At 35.0% G+C, this 15739-nt stretch overlaps 1 long non-coding RNA gene across 1 annotated transcript in view; it reads right to left on the bottom strand.

The window, feature by feature from the left end:
* Positions 1-15739, bottom strand: part of LOC120226339 — a 206714-nt gene that overhangs the window by 119675 nt on the left and 71300 nt on the right. The gene's annotated exons all lie outside the window — the stretch shown is intronic.

Genomic DNA, 15739 nt, shown 5'->3' with positions numbered 1-15739 from the left:
ATTTTGAAGCAAATCCTTTTAGGTAGTTTCTATTTGTTTGTAAAGAATAAGCTGCTATCTTTTAATAAAGAATATCAAATAAATAAGTCTGATCATTATAGATTTTTTTAAATGTGTGTTTCGTAGGTGTTGAAATGAAGAATAGTTTTAGAGTTGCCATGCTCTAGTTTAACACCTGTCCCTGATTAAGGCAATATACATCAAAATTGTCTCCTTCTTCCCATCCATGAATAAGTAAATAAAGATGCAGCAGCTGCTAGAAATCATACTCAGAAGAAACATGGAGGCCTCATCAACAGATTAATAAGGAGACTTGAATGCTGGGGATGGTGAGAGTTCAAAGCTTAAGATGTGATGAGAATGAGAGCATTTTAAAAATTAAGATATTCTTGGAAAAGGAAGTTTAAAAGCTCTCTATTTAATCTTGAGAAAATGTGGAAACTACAGTTGAGATGAGCATCGTGTTCCCTTGGCAGTAATTTGGTAGAGGAACAGTCTGGCTCTGGCAGCATCAGGGAATTCATGAATCTAATGGGAATTGTGGCCTGTTGAATTCTAACCTTCAAGCTTTGACTAAACTGCTGTTTGACCTCAACAGAGGCTTGGAGTCTACATTTTCTTCAATCTTCTCTGGGAAAAGAAGCATAAGGATGATGATGATGGTGATGATAATGCTTATATATTTATATGCACTTAAAATAGATTGAGTTTGGGGCGCCTGGGTGGCTCAGTCGGTTAAATGTCCAACTTTGGCTCAGGTCATGATCTCACAGTCCATGGATTCAAGCCCCGCATCAGGCTCTGTGCTGACAGCTCAGAGCATGGAGCCTGCTTCACATTCTGTGTCTCCCACGCTCTCTGCCCCTTCCCCACTCACACTCTGTCAACTTCTCTGAAAAACAAAAAACATTAAAACATGTTAAAATGGGGGTGCCTGGGTGGCTCAGTCAGTTAAGCGTCTGACTTCAGCTCCGGTCATGATCTCACAGTTTGTGGGTTTGAGCCCCGCATCAGGCTCTGTGCTGACAGCTAGCTCAGAGCCTGTAGCCTGCTTCAGATTCTGTATCTCTCTCTCTCTCTCTCTCTCTCTGACCTTCCCCTGCTCATGCTGTCTCTCTCTCTCTCAGAAATAAATAAAACATTAAAAAATTTTAAAAAAGTAAAACATGTTAAAATGGATTGGGTTATTACTCTTGGTAGTAATTTGTGTTATTCTTTATAACTCACAAAATATATTCATTTCATTTTCAAAACCCCCAATGAGTAAGGCATGCATTTTTTCCTCATATCAAGGTTATGATAGCAGACTTCTGCTGTCTCTACTATGGAAAGATAGTAGGTATGCTCTTTCCTCTATGAAAAAAAAAAAAAAAAAGGATTAAACCTATGGTCTTTGCTTCTGTCCCTCCCTCTACTGCCTTTACTTGGTCCCATAAGACCAGCATGTCAGATTTTGAAAGGTTTACAGTGTCAGCCACATCCGGGAACAGAATCACTCCACCAAAATAAAAAATTCTCTTCTAGAATGTACAGATTGATTTCACCAAGTCAGCAACTAAAAATGAAAAGGAAAAAAAATATATTCTTTAGGCTAAAGGCAGGTTGGCAAATTAAGGTGGCACCTATGAAACACAGTGGGGTTCACTGGGACTTGGGTGTGATTACTCACTGAACTTTTCAATAGAAGAGAGTATCAGATCGTTCAGCTCTGACTACACACAGGTCAAGATTTTAAAAGGCCATCACATAAACCTTTTCTTTCTTTTCTATTTTCTATTCTATTCTATTCTATTCTATTCTATTCTATTCTATTCTATTCTTTCACTGAAAAAAAATTTTCCCTAAAATGTAATAAAAACATCCATGTCTGTAAATGATGCCCAACTCTTGGGTAGGGATAAGGTTTGGAGCTTTCAAAAAGAACATGCTGGACTAAGAGTGCTTTTCTAGCTCTGGTTCTAGTCCCATCTGCCTTTACTGTATGACTTATGTAATTCCACTTAATTCATCCAATTTCATTAGTGTGCCAGCTCTATTAGACACTGAGCAACCACCATCAGAGGGGTCTCACAATGGAAAGAAAACCAAGGAAATTTCATAAATGGCTTTAACATAGGTAGATTAAGGACAGTGCATTATGAGAGGTACTAAGAGAGAGATATGTGGTTTCTAACGCAGGTGAGTTCACCCTGGATGGTTTTCAGGAAAGACTTTGTGGTAGGCAGAATTTTGGCATAATAACCACACCATCCCCTTGCCATGCCTATAAAAATGACACATTATATGAACAAAAGGGACTCTGCAGATGCAATTAGGATTGCCAGTCAACTGACAGTAAATTAGATTTTTTTTTTTTTTGGATTATTCAAGTGGACCCAATGCATACACATGAGCTCTTAAGAGTAGAGCTTTCTCCCAGCTGAAAGTAGGTGAGGAAGTCAGAAAGATGCAGCAAGGAGGTAAGTCAAAGATATGTGAAATATGACAGACTCAGTCAGCCCCTGAGGGTGGGGGTGGCTACATGAAAGTCACGGATCGGAGTACCTTCTAGCAGCAAAAGTCAGCATCTGGTTAATAGCCGGCAAGGAAATGGAAACCTCAGTCCTATAACCTCAAGAAAAGGAATCCTATTAAAAACCTGAATGGATCTGGAAGTGCATTCTTTCCCCCAGAGACTCAAGTGATGAACACAGCCTTGCCAGCGCCTTGATGTTGGCCTTGTGAAACCTGGAGCAGGGGGCTCAGTTGAGCCCATCAAGACATCTGACCTACAGAACTATGAGATTAAAATTTTGCTTCTAAATTTATGGCAACTTATTATAACAGAACAGAAATAATTATAAGCTTCATGATTATAGCTTTAATATATAGTCTGGATTTTAAAAAGAAGGGACTAAGAAAGGCAACCCAGTCAGAGGGAAAAGTATAGGTAATAGCACAAATGCAGAATAATTCAAGTGTGATACAAAATCAACTCAGTTTGCCTCATAAAACTGAGTCTCACAACTTCTTTTAGCTCATCTTTAAGTATGTTATATACATTCTTCTTTGGAGGCCAAGGGTCTAGGAATGTGCCCGAAGGGAGACATTGAAGGACAGAACCTTGTTGACCAACTCTGGACCAGTTCATTCCCAACATCCTCACCCTCACACTGTTGCAACCATTAATGTTTTACCTTTAGCCATTCTTTATACAGGACTCAATGTTGTATCATTTGAAGAAAGAATTCCATTTTTAAGACTTTAAAATTTTAAAACCACTGGGGCGCCTGGGTGGCTTAGTCGGTTGAGCATCCGACTTTCGCTTAGGTCATGATCTCGCAGTTCGTGGGTTCGAGCCCCGCGTCGGGCTCGGTGCTGACTGCCGGCTCAGAGCCTGGAGCCTGTTTCAGTCTGTGACTCCCTCTCTCTCTGACCCTCCCCTGCTCATGCTGCCTCTCTCTCTCTCTCCTAGAAACAAATAAAACATTAAAAAAATTTTTTTAAACCACTAAAATCAAGGCTCCTTCCAGATCAACAGTCTACAATTCCTTCTTGAGCATGTTATAAGGATCAAATTAGGTAACTATGAAATGTTAGTTTCACAACACTGGTAGTTTTCTTACAGTGATATGAATCGATGTAAATATGACCAGAAGGACTACCACTGAAGATTGACGTTGTCATTAGAAATAAGGATACTCCAGCAGAAGTCTAATGATTTCAACACAATAGAACTCTTCTTCTCCTTCTTTTGTAATAGTTCGGGTTGGCTTTTCAGGGTCTAGGAGAAGACGTAATTCTGCTTTACATAACCATTTAGGACCCAAATTGAATCTTTGTTATTTCCAGTACGGTGACTTTTAAGTCCTCTCAAGTCATATCATTATCATTCTGCCAAAGGGAGAGGAAAAGCCAGAGTGAATGCGTAAGGGAACTTTTATCATCCAGGCCAGAAAGTGGTACATGTAACATCTACTCTCATTTCATTAATAAGCACTGAGTTAGTTACAGAAGCATAACCTAATTACATGACGGGCTGGGATCTGTAGTATTGCCAGGAGCCAAATGACCAGACACCATGGAAGGAGTAAGGTTGAAGATTTTGACTGTTGTCTGTCTCTGCCTTAGAGTCATGTGCAACAAAAAGACTCCAGGATGAGAAAGAACTGTAATTTCTTCAGTAGCAAAAATCCCTGGAGTTGATGGGAAGATGGTGTGTATAGGTATAGGTAGGAGAAAGGATCCAATGTTGGTACCAGGGAGAAGAAAAAATAGCAATATGAGAAAGGTACCATGAGTTCTCTTATATTTTATGAAATCTACCTGCATTCTACTTGTGATAAGATTTTGTGACATTTCACAAGTATTCTGAATAAGATCCAGGGTCACAGATGGGCAGCCTCAAAAAAATGAGGCTCTGTGGAATAGGGGAGAGAGTCAGTATGGAATCTATGTAGTATACACACATTGCAAACACAATGAGGCCGCAGAATTTTTACCCTAATGAAGGAAGTGAAGGACAATGAGAGTTTGGGAATTTGACAGCAAGGAGAAGATTCATATGGAGGTCATCTATATAAGTGAATTACTTTTTAATGTATTTTTTGCTATGTAATAAATTTGGGAGTACAACTCTGTGCCAAAAATGCCTTCAACATGTCCCATGCCAGAATAAAAGACACACCACATCTGTATGACACGTGCATCTTATAGCAAACAGTAAAAGAATCATGGAAAACATCACATGGCCTTTGGTAAAAGACAAAGTTAAAAAAAATAACACCAGGTATATAATAGGTTTTCTGGTGAGTACAATGGAAAGGAACATGCAAAGTGTGTTTTTAAAGACCTGAAAACCCTCTTATAAGAGAAATTTACTTTTTTTTTTTACTGCAAAGGATAGAACCACCAAGGAAAAGTGGAAACTTCAAGAAGTTAAATGTGTTGTTTTACAAACAACTTTCTTTTGTGCCTTAAAGATACAATGGGAGACTTTGAGAGAAAACTCATACTTTTCTTCACTAGAAGGCTGCAAGCAAAGTCTAGGTATCCAGTTGAAAAAATATAACTGGGAGAGGAGGTGGATGCTGGGTGATATCTCTAGATGGGTTCCTTTCATCTTGAGACTTTCACTTCATTACAGGAATGCAACAAAGAAAAAATTCCTCCACACCTTAAAAATAATGCAGCTGTGCTGGCTCATATTTCTTTTTTGTGGGACAAGTGTTTTGTTTGTTTTGATTTTCCTTTCCACTTTTTGAGAAGTCTGTGCAAAGATGACCCAATGTAAATTAGCCTACTTTAGGACATTAGACCCTACAATTTTATTGCTTACTCCTAACTTCCTAAGAAGGAAAGAGAAAAGAATGTTCATAGAGAGTAGAGTTATTCCTACAAGTATTACTTAGTCCGCAAAACTCCCAAGAAATGGATGTGAGGATATAGATGTTAATATACACAGGACACATGTCACAAAACTATTTGCTTAAGGCAAGACACTGAGTCAATGGAGGAAGCAGAAAATATCTCACCTCTGACTCTAGTATTTTGAGCTCTCACTGCAGCTGTTTCCTAAAAATGTGACTTTTATGTTGATTAATGTTATTTTAAACATTTAAAATTATTGGCCTGAAGCTTCAAACTAAAGAATAATAAACAAATAAAAATAAAGACAATGTTCACTGTCCAGTGAAAATTATTAGAGAGAAAACCACCAAAAAGATCTTTGAATTATGTATCATATTGATTAAAGACACTACCTTTGCTTTGGTTATTTGAAAGTACTAAAAAAGATTTTTTAACAAAACAGGAAACAATGAAATAACAAAGAGCTACTTCCTGCAAGAAGCAGCTACCATCTCTGGCGATGAAGTTAAAAAAAGGGAAGAGGAGTTTTTAAACTATAACTTGGAGAAGGCTCCCTCAGAGCTGGGACCCAGACTTCTTTCTTTTTTTTTTTTTTTTTTTTAAATGTTTTATTTATTTCTAGGAGAGAGAGAAACAGCTTGAGCAGGGGAGGATCAGAGAGAGAGGGAGTCACAGACTGAAACAGGCTCCAGGCTCTGAGCTGGCAGTCAGCACAGAGCCCGACGCAGGGCTCGAACCCACGAACCGTGAGATCATGAGCTGAGCAAAAGTCAGACGCCTAACCGACTAAGCCACCCAGGCACCCCAACCCAGACTTCTTTCAAGGGGACGCTGCCCAGCTGTGCTGGGATCTCAGCACCTCAGAGAAGACTGTGGAGCTGGTGCGCAGATCATGGAGAAGAGGAACTATTTCTCAGGGAGCACAATGAGGCTGGTTCTGGAGGGAAGAGAAAAAACTGAAAATGGTATCAACTGCCATTCACTGCTGCAATACAATGACACTGCTGGGATTTGTAGACAGGGACAGAAAACAGCACATTATGCAACTCTGTTTCTAATATTTGTCTAGCATTCTTTATTAGTAGCACTATCAGAGAGGCAAAAGGCAAAGTAGAAATGTGGTGGTTTTCATAGCCTACTGAAAGCAGCACAAAGAAAGCAAAGAAGGGCAGGACTGGCACTGAGAGACAAAGTAAGGTACTAGCCACCGTATTTTCCGAAGTTTCTGAGTTTCCAGAAGGCCAGGACGATGTATGGATGTCCTCGTGTCTCCAAGAGAGCATATTATAGTACTTCCCATGTAGGAGAAAATCAATAAATATTTTAATTAAAATCTACATAAATCCTTGATTACCTCTGAGCCACAGGTATCTCAGAAGTAAAATAAACAGTACATCAACTTGTAGAAGTAAAAAATAGAGTGATATAAGATAACATGTCAAGGATAGTGAATTTTCAATAATATTTTACACTTTATTTTCTGTTATATTCTCTTCAGGAGACCATTCCAGAAATAGTTCAATAAGCTTTTCCTACTGTTAAGGATACCCTGTTTTCCCGGGGCAACAGACTGAAGGGCATTCCAGTGTCTCACTAATCCTTGTTACAGCATTGTCTGAATTCTTTTGGCAAGTTTGAAAATAAAGGAGTTATCTTCGAAATGAAATGAAAGTAATCTTTTTGGATAAATAAGAATGAGAAACCTAGAAGCAGCAGGATAAAGTAGACTAATTATCTTAAGTATAAATTTCCAGATTTGGCATTAGCCATATAGCAAAAGCTACTCTGGGGTCATGAGAAGATGTGTGGCTAACATGGAATTGAGATGAGAGGTATCATCTAAAAAATGAGAGATCAAGTAAATTAAGCCTCCATATTTTTATCTTTTGATAAAAATGCTTCTTCATATTTAAGCAGAGAATGAGATATTTCTTACAAAGCACCATTTATTATGTCAAAGTGCATGATATATTTGCCATCCTAGGAATTCAGAAAAAAAAGAGAAAATGAAATGGAGACAGAGGGAGAAAATGTGTGTGTGCAAATATATATGTGGTAAGCTTTTGGTACAGAGGTGTTTAGATTGGGAAACTAATACTTCTAAATTATTTAAGATCAACACAGAAAAACATCTTTATGTCTCTTTTCTGGCTTTCCATGAACTTTAACAAATAAATCATCAAACAAATCCCTACATATAAAAATGGCTAACAATAAAATAATTGTGAACATCTATTAAGCCTTTAATGCCAGTCATTGAGGCAAGTGTATATATAATTATGTATTTTATTTCTCACAATAGATCTACAATGAAAATACTATTACATTACTAGCAAAATATCTAGTGCATACAGGTACTCTGTTAATATTTGTTGAATAAATAAATATATAAATCACTCAATTTTCATTTTACTTATTGAGTTTCCGAGCTGTGAAGAAAACAATGCCCAATGTTATTTTATTCAACATGTTCTGAGGATTAAAAAAAAAAAAAACAAAAAGTAAAAAAAAACTATTATCAGTTTTTGAGATAAAGCTTTGGTATGATTAAAATAGTTAATGTTTAAATTCACAAGTACATTGTTAAAAGTAGAGAAAATTTTCACTCTGTGAGATAATGCCTCACAGAATGGTAGCAATATTCTTTAACAGTGGAAACATTACAAAATATTTGGCACAGAAAGAGAGCAATCAGAAAACCAGTATTTCTTCTCATTTGATTATGACAGAGTACATCTGTTCCCAAGAACAGTCACAACTTATATACAGAAAAAAAGGAGAATGATGATAAAACATTTATATTTCTGTATGTGTTTGAATGCATTAGATCAGTTTCAAAAATGCTTTTTTAAACTCAATTTTCTGACAACTTGTCTCTTCTTCCCTCCCTCACTCTATTACTCTAAGCTCTGTGTGTTAAACTTTGAACTATTCATACAGATCCATTTAAATCCTGCCTCTTTTATGAAAATATTCTAGATTCTTCTGCCCAAAATAGATGTATCTTTCCTTTGCATACTTATTTAAACTCTGACTTTTGGGGGGCACATTTTACCATCTGCTTGTATAATGAAAACTGCATTTGAACACTGTAAGTCAATTCAATTACTGACTGGAAAAGGTGTCTTCCAGAAGGAAAAGCAAATTATATATGAAGAAAGTTGATGACATCCAGAGCCTCAAAGTAGCTCTTTAATATTCTTCTACAGTTCCTGACACTCTATCAAAAATAATCAGCCACACAGACAAGAATTGAGTGAAAATCAAGAGAAAATAATGGAAAGGGACAAGAAATTTACTTTGTTTTTTAAGTCAAAGCTATAGAATGATTCATAAGTGATTAATATTTAATAAATTAAATGAGATGTAAGTGGAAAGTATAAAAGAATTACTCAGAAAACCTAATTTATGCATTAACTAAAATATAATGGTTTAAAGCTCAGTGGAGGGATTTAATAGCATATTAGGTCTAGATAAAGAACGAATTCGGGAAGTGGAAGATAAGACAGTAGAAATATCTGGAAGGAAGCATGGAGAAATAAAAAATATGGAAAATATGGAACAGATCATAAGATAAATTTGATATGGGAAAGAGGTTCATGTATTTGAAGTTTAAAAAATAAAAAGAGAGAGAATAGGTTATAAGTCATGAATTTTCCAAAACTGACAAAAGATATATAAAGCTGAAGATATAAGTAGTGAACCTTTATGAAGCAGGGTAAATACAAAGAAAACCACCCCAAGGGACATAAGTATAGAAGTCTGAAAAATAAATACAAAACTAAAATCTGAAAACAGCTGGAGAGAGAAGAAAAGTAAAATCAAAAGAACATCATAATTTCACAAATGATTTTAAATAAAAATAATGAAAATCAGAAGACAGTAGAATGATATTTTTAATGGCAAAAAGAAAATACCTTCCAAACTAATTCTTTACCTAGTGGAGTATCCCTTAAAAAATGAAGGTGATACCAAAGATATTTTTCAGACAACCAAGAGTTCATCACCAAAAGACTTCACTAAAGGAAACGACAACAGGATTCATAAACCGTTATGAAAAGTATAGAACAGTCAATAAATGTTGTTATTTGTTGTTCATCTAAAAAAATAATGGGACCTCTGCTTCATACTACACACAGATGTAAAAATTTCAGATGATTAAAGATCTAACGTGGAAAAACGAACTTTAATTTTTTTAAGGAGAAATATATGGTAGAAGATTTCTCAACTACATGACAGGGAAGGAAAACAAAAATCCTAAAAGCATGATAAATCTGTTTATAATAATATTAAACCTGTCTCTGAAAAAATTCTTCATCAACAAGTGAGACTACCATACACCACATACTAGAAGAAAATATTTATATTGCATGCAACTGATAAAAAAATTTATATCCAGGACCTGTAAATTATTTCTGTAAAACAATAGGAAAAAGATACACTCTTCAATAGAAATATCAAATAGTAAATTAAGGGACAATTTAAAAACAAGAAATCTGAATAGCCAAAGTAAAGAAACAAATGAAAACGGGAAACTCAAAGATGCCCAACCTTATGAGAAATCAAGAAAACTGAATTTAAACAATGAGGTACTAGAGATTTTTTTGTTTGGCCAAGATAGGATAACAAAAGTAGAATTTATTCTTTCTCATGCAACAACTTTAAAAAATAAAAACAAAAATAAGAGCACAGCAAAACAAAACAAAAAACAACAGAAAGAACACATGAAATCACAGTGTAAAACACACTGAATATAAAATATAAGCGAATGAAGGGCTCTGAATCCTTAGAGATGAGAGATAGCAACAGAGATGCTCTCTCTAATTGCTCAGGTAATTGACTTGAGGAAGTTTCTAGGTTTTGTTGCAGTGATGAGGAACAGGGACATAGTAGTAGAATAACAGTCCTTCAGAGATGTCCACTTCCTCTCCTGAAACTGAATACATTACCTTACATGGCAAAGGGAGCTTTTAGGTACTGATTAAATTAATAACTTTGATATAGGGAGATTAGCCAGGATTATCTGGATGCACCTGATATAATCACATGATTCCTCAAAATCAGAGGAACTTTCCCAGTCCAGTTCAGAATTAGAGGGAGATGTAACTATAGAAAAATGATTAGAGAGATGGAGTTTTGTTAGCTTTAGAAGAATGAGACACAATTCAAGGAATTTGGGCATTCTCTAGAAGCTGGAAAAGTCAAGGACACGGATTTGCCCCTGGAACATCCTGAACCCTGCTGATTCTTTGGTTTTAGCACAGTAAGACCCATGTTGGGCTTTTAACCCACGTGACTATAAGATCATAAATTTGAACTGGTTTAAGTCACTAAGTTTGTGATGATTTGCTATGATAGCAATAGAGAACTAATATATCAGGAGAAGCCTGGCAGATTCCTGGGATTCTAGGGAGACCAATGTGGCTGGACTTCCTAGATAGGAGAAAACTGCACACAGAGATTTCCAGATACCCGCAGAGTCCCCCCTATACATTCAGTGAGCATTGATCAGTGCATGCCTGATAACATGTCTGATTAACAGTGCTGTAACAAAAATATCTGAGACTCAAGAAAAAGCACCCAAAAGGATTGGAGGTAAGAATACCCAAAACTCAACAGGGCTATGAATAGTACTTGCTCCGACTAGCTAAAACAGAAATCTGTGATTTATGGGACACTAGGTAGAGTATGCAAATAAGCCTTACCTCAATAATGGGGAATTAATATCACTAGCATAAGTCCTGCTCAGAAGAGGTATAATATCACTTGAAATTAGAGGGTAAAATCATGTACTGTAAGACAACTCCATTTCCATAAGAAAATGGAGAGGAGAAAATAAAATAATAATTAATTGAAAGTAGGCAGAAAATGAGATAATGGGAAAAATAACAGATGGAATCAATAATAAACATGTAAGAGTTGGTTGATTTAGATGTAACAATTAAATGATCACATTAAATGCAAATGATCTAACTATTCCAAATAAAAGGCAGAAATTATTATTTTGAGAGAAAAAGCAGAACCCAACTATATGCTTTCTATAAGAAACATACTTCATATGTAAAGACATAATAAATTAAAAGTAAAAGGTAAGGAAAAGATATGCCGACAGTAGTCAAGAGAAAGCAGGGGTGTTATAGTAATATCAGTCAAATTAGATTATGTATCAAATTATATTACCAGGAACATAGATTATTTAATAACAATAAACAGGTAAATTTATCAAGATGAAATAATAAAACTAAATAAATATGAAGAGCTTCCAATGGAGCAGATAATGATAGAACTGCAAGGAGAAATAAATAAACCTATAATTATAGTTGGGGATTTCAATATCCTTCTCAGTAATTCATAGAACAAATAAACCAAAAATAAGAAAATAATAATCATATAGAGATTAGAAGAGATTCTTCATCAAACTGGACCAAAAATTCTATATAAAATTTTATGAAATCAAATCCAAGAACACATATAAACTAAAATACGTAATGACCTAGTGATTTTATATCACAGATTCAAAGTTTGTATAGTATTTGAAAATCAATGTATTTAACCATATTTATACCATAGGATGATCTCAAAAAGATGCAGAAAGTTTTTAATAAAATCCAACATAATCCTTGATGAAAACTTTCTGCAAACTTAAAATAGAAGGTGTGTAGGAAAGTGTTAATCCATTAAGCCTGAATTGCTCAAGCCTTACATGTTCCAAATTTTCATGACTGGCCGTTGGCCAACTCCTCAGAATGACCTCTTGGAATATTCTGATGAGAGTGTTTTGAATGCTTACGACATTGAACCATACTATAGTCTAGATAACGTGTGCCAACAGTGATTTATGTGAATACCTGCTTTCCTTCTAAGGATCTGGAGTTTTAGTAACGATGAAGTACATTATGTATCTATTTGGTCAACCTTCAGTAAAATCTTTGGACATGTAGACTCAGGCAAAGATCCCTAGTAAACAGCCTTTTGTATGGGTTGTTGCAAACTGCTGCTGAAGTAATGAAATGTGTCTTACACAAGTCTACTGGTGGAGGACTCCCAGAAGCTTATAGGTGGTTTCCTTCAGACTTTACCCTATGTGTCTCTTCCCTTTGATGATTTTGCCATGTATGTTTATATTGTGATAATCTGTAACAGTAAGTATAACGACTAGTGAATCATCAATCCTGGAAGTAGTCTTGAGGACCCTACGTAGAAACTAACACAACCTTATAAAGAGAACACGTCAAACCAAATGATGAGAAACTGAATGTTTTGCCCCTGAGATCAGATACAAGATAAGGATCCACACACCCTTCTAGCCAACAGAATAATGGATATTCTGGCTAGTACAAGACAGGAGAAAATAATGAAAAGCAATTCCTTTCTAAAAGAAATAAAATCTATCTTTATTCACTGACATAATTATCTATAAACTTCAGTAGTTTTTTTACCAAAAAAAAGCTATTAAAACTATAAAAAGTGATTTCTACAAAGTTACTGTATGCATAAAGCAATTGTCTAAGCACTAGAAACAGTTGGAAAGTGAAATTTGAAAAATTCTATATACATGGGTGCCTGGGTAACTCAGTCCATTAAATGTCCAACTCTTGATTTCAGTTCAGATCAAGACCTCATGGTTCATGACAGTGAGCCCCGTGTCAGGGTCTGAGTTGACAGAGTGAAGCCTGCTTGGAATTTTCTCTTTCTCTCTCTGCCTCTCCCCACTTACTCGTTTTCTCTCTCTCTCAAAATAAATAAATAAACATTAAAAAAATTCCATATACAATAGCATAAAAACTATGAAACATTTAAAATAAATCTGATAAAATATGTAAAACACCTGCATATTAAAAACTACAAAACAGTGCTGAGGAAAATTTCAGTTTAATTTCAATTTCAGATACAAATAAATGAAGAAATAAACCATCGTCGTGAGTTGAAACATTCACTATTATTAAAATATCAATTCTGCCAAAACCTATTTATAGATTCAATGCATTCTCTCTTAAAATAACAGCAGTATTTTTTAAAATAGAAATTGACATTCTTTTCTAAAATTTATGAAGAAATACAAAGGACCTAGGAAACTCCTTCAAAAAATAAAAAATAAAAGCCCTTGAAAAAGAAAAAAAAATGTTTCGCTTATCACTTCCTGATTTTAATGCTTATTATGAAGCTACAGTGAAAATAGTTTGATATTGGTGTAAAAATAGGTAAATAGGACTATTAAAGTAATAAACACTGAGTCCAGAAATAGACCCACATACAAGGGCACCTAATTTTTGATAAGGTGTAAAGGAAGGAGAAGGAGAAGTGAAAGAAGAAGAGGGAGAAAAGGAGGAGAGGAGGAGGAAGAGGGGAAGGAGAAGGAAAGAAAAAGAGGAAGAGGGAGAAGATGAAGAAGAAGAGGAAGGAGAAGAAGACCCTTGAACTATTCCTTGCATCATATATAAATCTAATCTAAAATGGGTCACAGAAGTAAATGCAAACCTGAAAACTAAGACTGAAGTAACAAAAGAGTTAAGAAAACCTTTGTAACTTTTTGTTAAAAATTTTATTTAAACCTATGGAACAAAAAACATGATCCATAAAAGAGCAAGGTAAAGAATTTGATTTCAAGATTAAACACTTCTGCTCTCTGAAAGTCACAATAAAGTGAAAGAGAAAGCAAGCTAAAGCCTATAAGAAAATACCTGCAAATCATATATTTGATAAGGAAATTATATTCAGAATATATAAAGACACTGCACAATTCTCATTTACTCTTCATGAGGTTCTAAAATGATTAAAACGCCTTTGGAAAATAAAATTAAACACAAACCTGCCATATTATTCAACCATTTCTCTTCTAAGAATCTACCTCAGAAAAATAAAAGTATACATCCATACAAGGATTTGTACAAGAATATTCCTAGCAAATTTATTTATAGTAACCCAAAACTGGAAATTACCCAGATGTCTATCAAGAGTTAATGTATAAACAAACTGAGGTCTATCCATATGATGAAGTATCTTTCCACAATAAAAGGGGGTGGATATTCAGACAACAAAGATAAAACTCCAATAATCAAACTCGGTAAAAGAGGCCAGGCACCACCCCCCCAAATGCATACAGGATTATTTCATTCACACAAAATTTTAGGAAATTCCAACTAAACTATAGTAGCATGAAACAGATCAGTGGTTGCCTGGGTACAGTGGTGGGGCACAGAAAAAGGAGGAGGGAGGGCAAAAGGAAATGCTTGGGCTGATAAATACACTCATTACTTTTTTTGTTTGTTTGTTTCGCAAGTGTATTTGTGTATATATACACATGTATATATGTGTATATTTATCAATACTTATCAAACTGTATACTTTAAAAATATGCAGTTTATTGTAAGTCAATAATACCTCAGCAATTATGTCAAATTTTTAAAACACAAAATATTGATATATCATTTTGCATCCCAAACCAAGTGTTGGTAAGCATGTAGAACAATGGGAGCTCTCATATGCTGTGGTGGGAATATAAACTGATTCAAAAAATGGAGAGAACAACCTGGCACATTTGACTAAAGTTGCAAGTCATGCATACCCTACACCCATCAATTCTATTCCTGATGATATTCCCACTCAAAATTCTTGTATCTATTCACAGGGAGACATGATGTACAAAAATGCTTACTTCCATACTGTAATAATAACATTAAGATAAATAAACCAGGACATGTTTGTTTTAAGAATTTATCCACATGTAGTACAATTAAAAACTTACATATGGGAATGATCTGCACAAAATGAGTTTTAAAGATTGTTCCTGGGGAAAAAAATGGAAGAGAATTGACTAGGGAGGATTATATAGAATCTCCAATATTTGTAAGTTCTTATTTCTTAAGTGTCCAATAAGTATATTGCTACCTATTCTGTTATCCTCTATAACAGTGAGTTTTTGTTTTAAATATTTGTAACATATATGCAAGCAATTCTACATAACTTACCGATGTGAGTATTTACAATCAGAAAGATTATGGAGTTTGTGCAGGGTCACATAACTAGTTACAGAAAGTTCGGGCTAATTACTCGCATGTCAGTCACAAAAAGTAACTTGGTTTTTGCCATCGAAAGGCATTAAAATGCCTACTGAGAAAAAAAATAAGTGGAAAAACTGAAAAAGAGTCCATAAGCATACTCTGCTACCAGACCATTGTAAAAGTAATAGAACAACTAAACTGTGGAAATCTGAACTGCCAGGAGCTTGTCAGAGCAAAAGACAAAATACAGGACATATAGGTAATATAAACGTATCTGATTATAAAAAAACAAGACATAATTAATTAAGGGAGACTTCTATGTCATTGTGTGGAAATTTTTTTAAAGGAATGTGTAACAGTAAAATTCATGTCAAAATACATTCCCTTGA

This window comes from Hyaena hyaena, unplaced genomic scaffold (genome assembly GCF_003009895.1).
Source record: "Hyaena hyaena isolate Hyena2069 unplaced genomic scaffold, ASM300989v1 scaffold_1654, whole genome shotgun sequence".
Lineage (NCBI taxonomy): Eukaryota > Metazoa > Chordata > Mammalia > Carnivora > Hyaenidae > Hyaena > Hyaena hyaena.
Note: the sequence above shows the minus strand (reverse complement) of the source record. Positions and strands in the feature narration are given on the sequence as shown.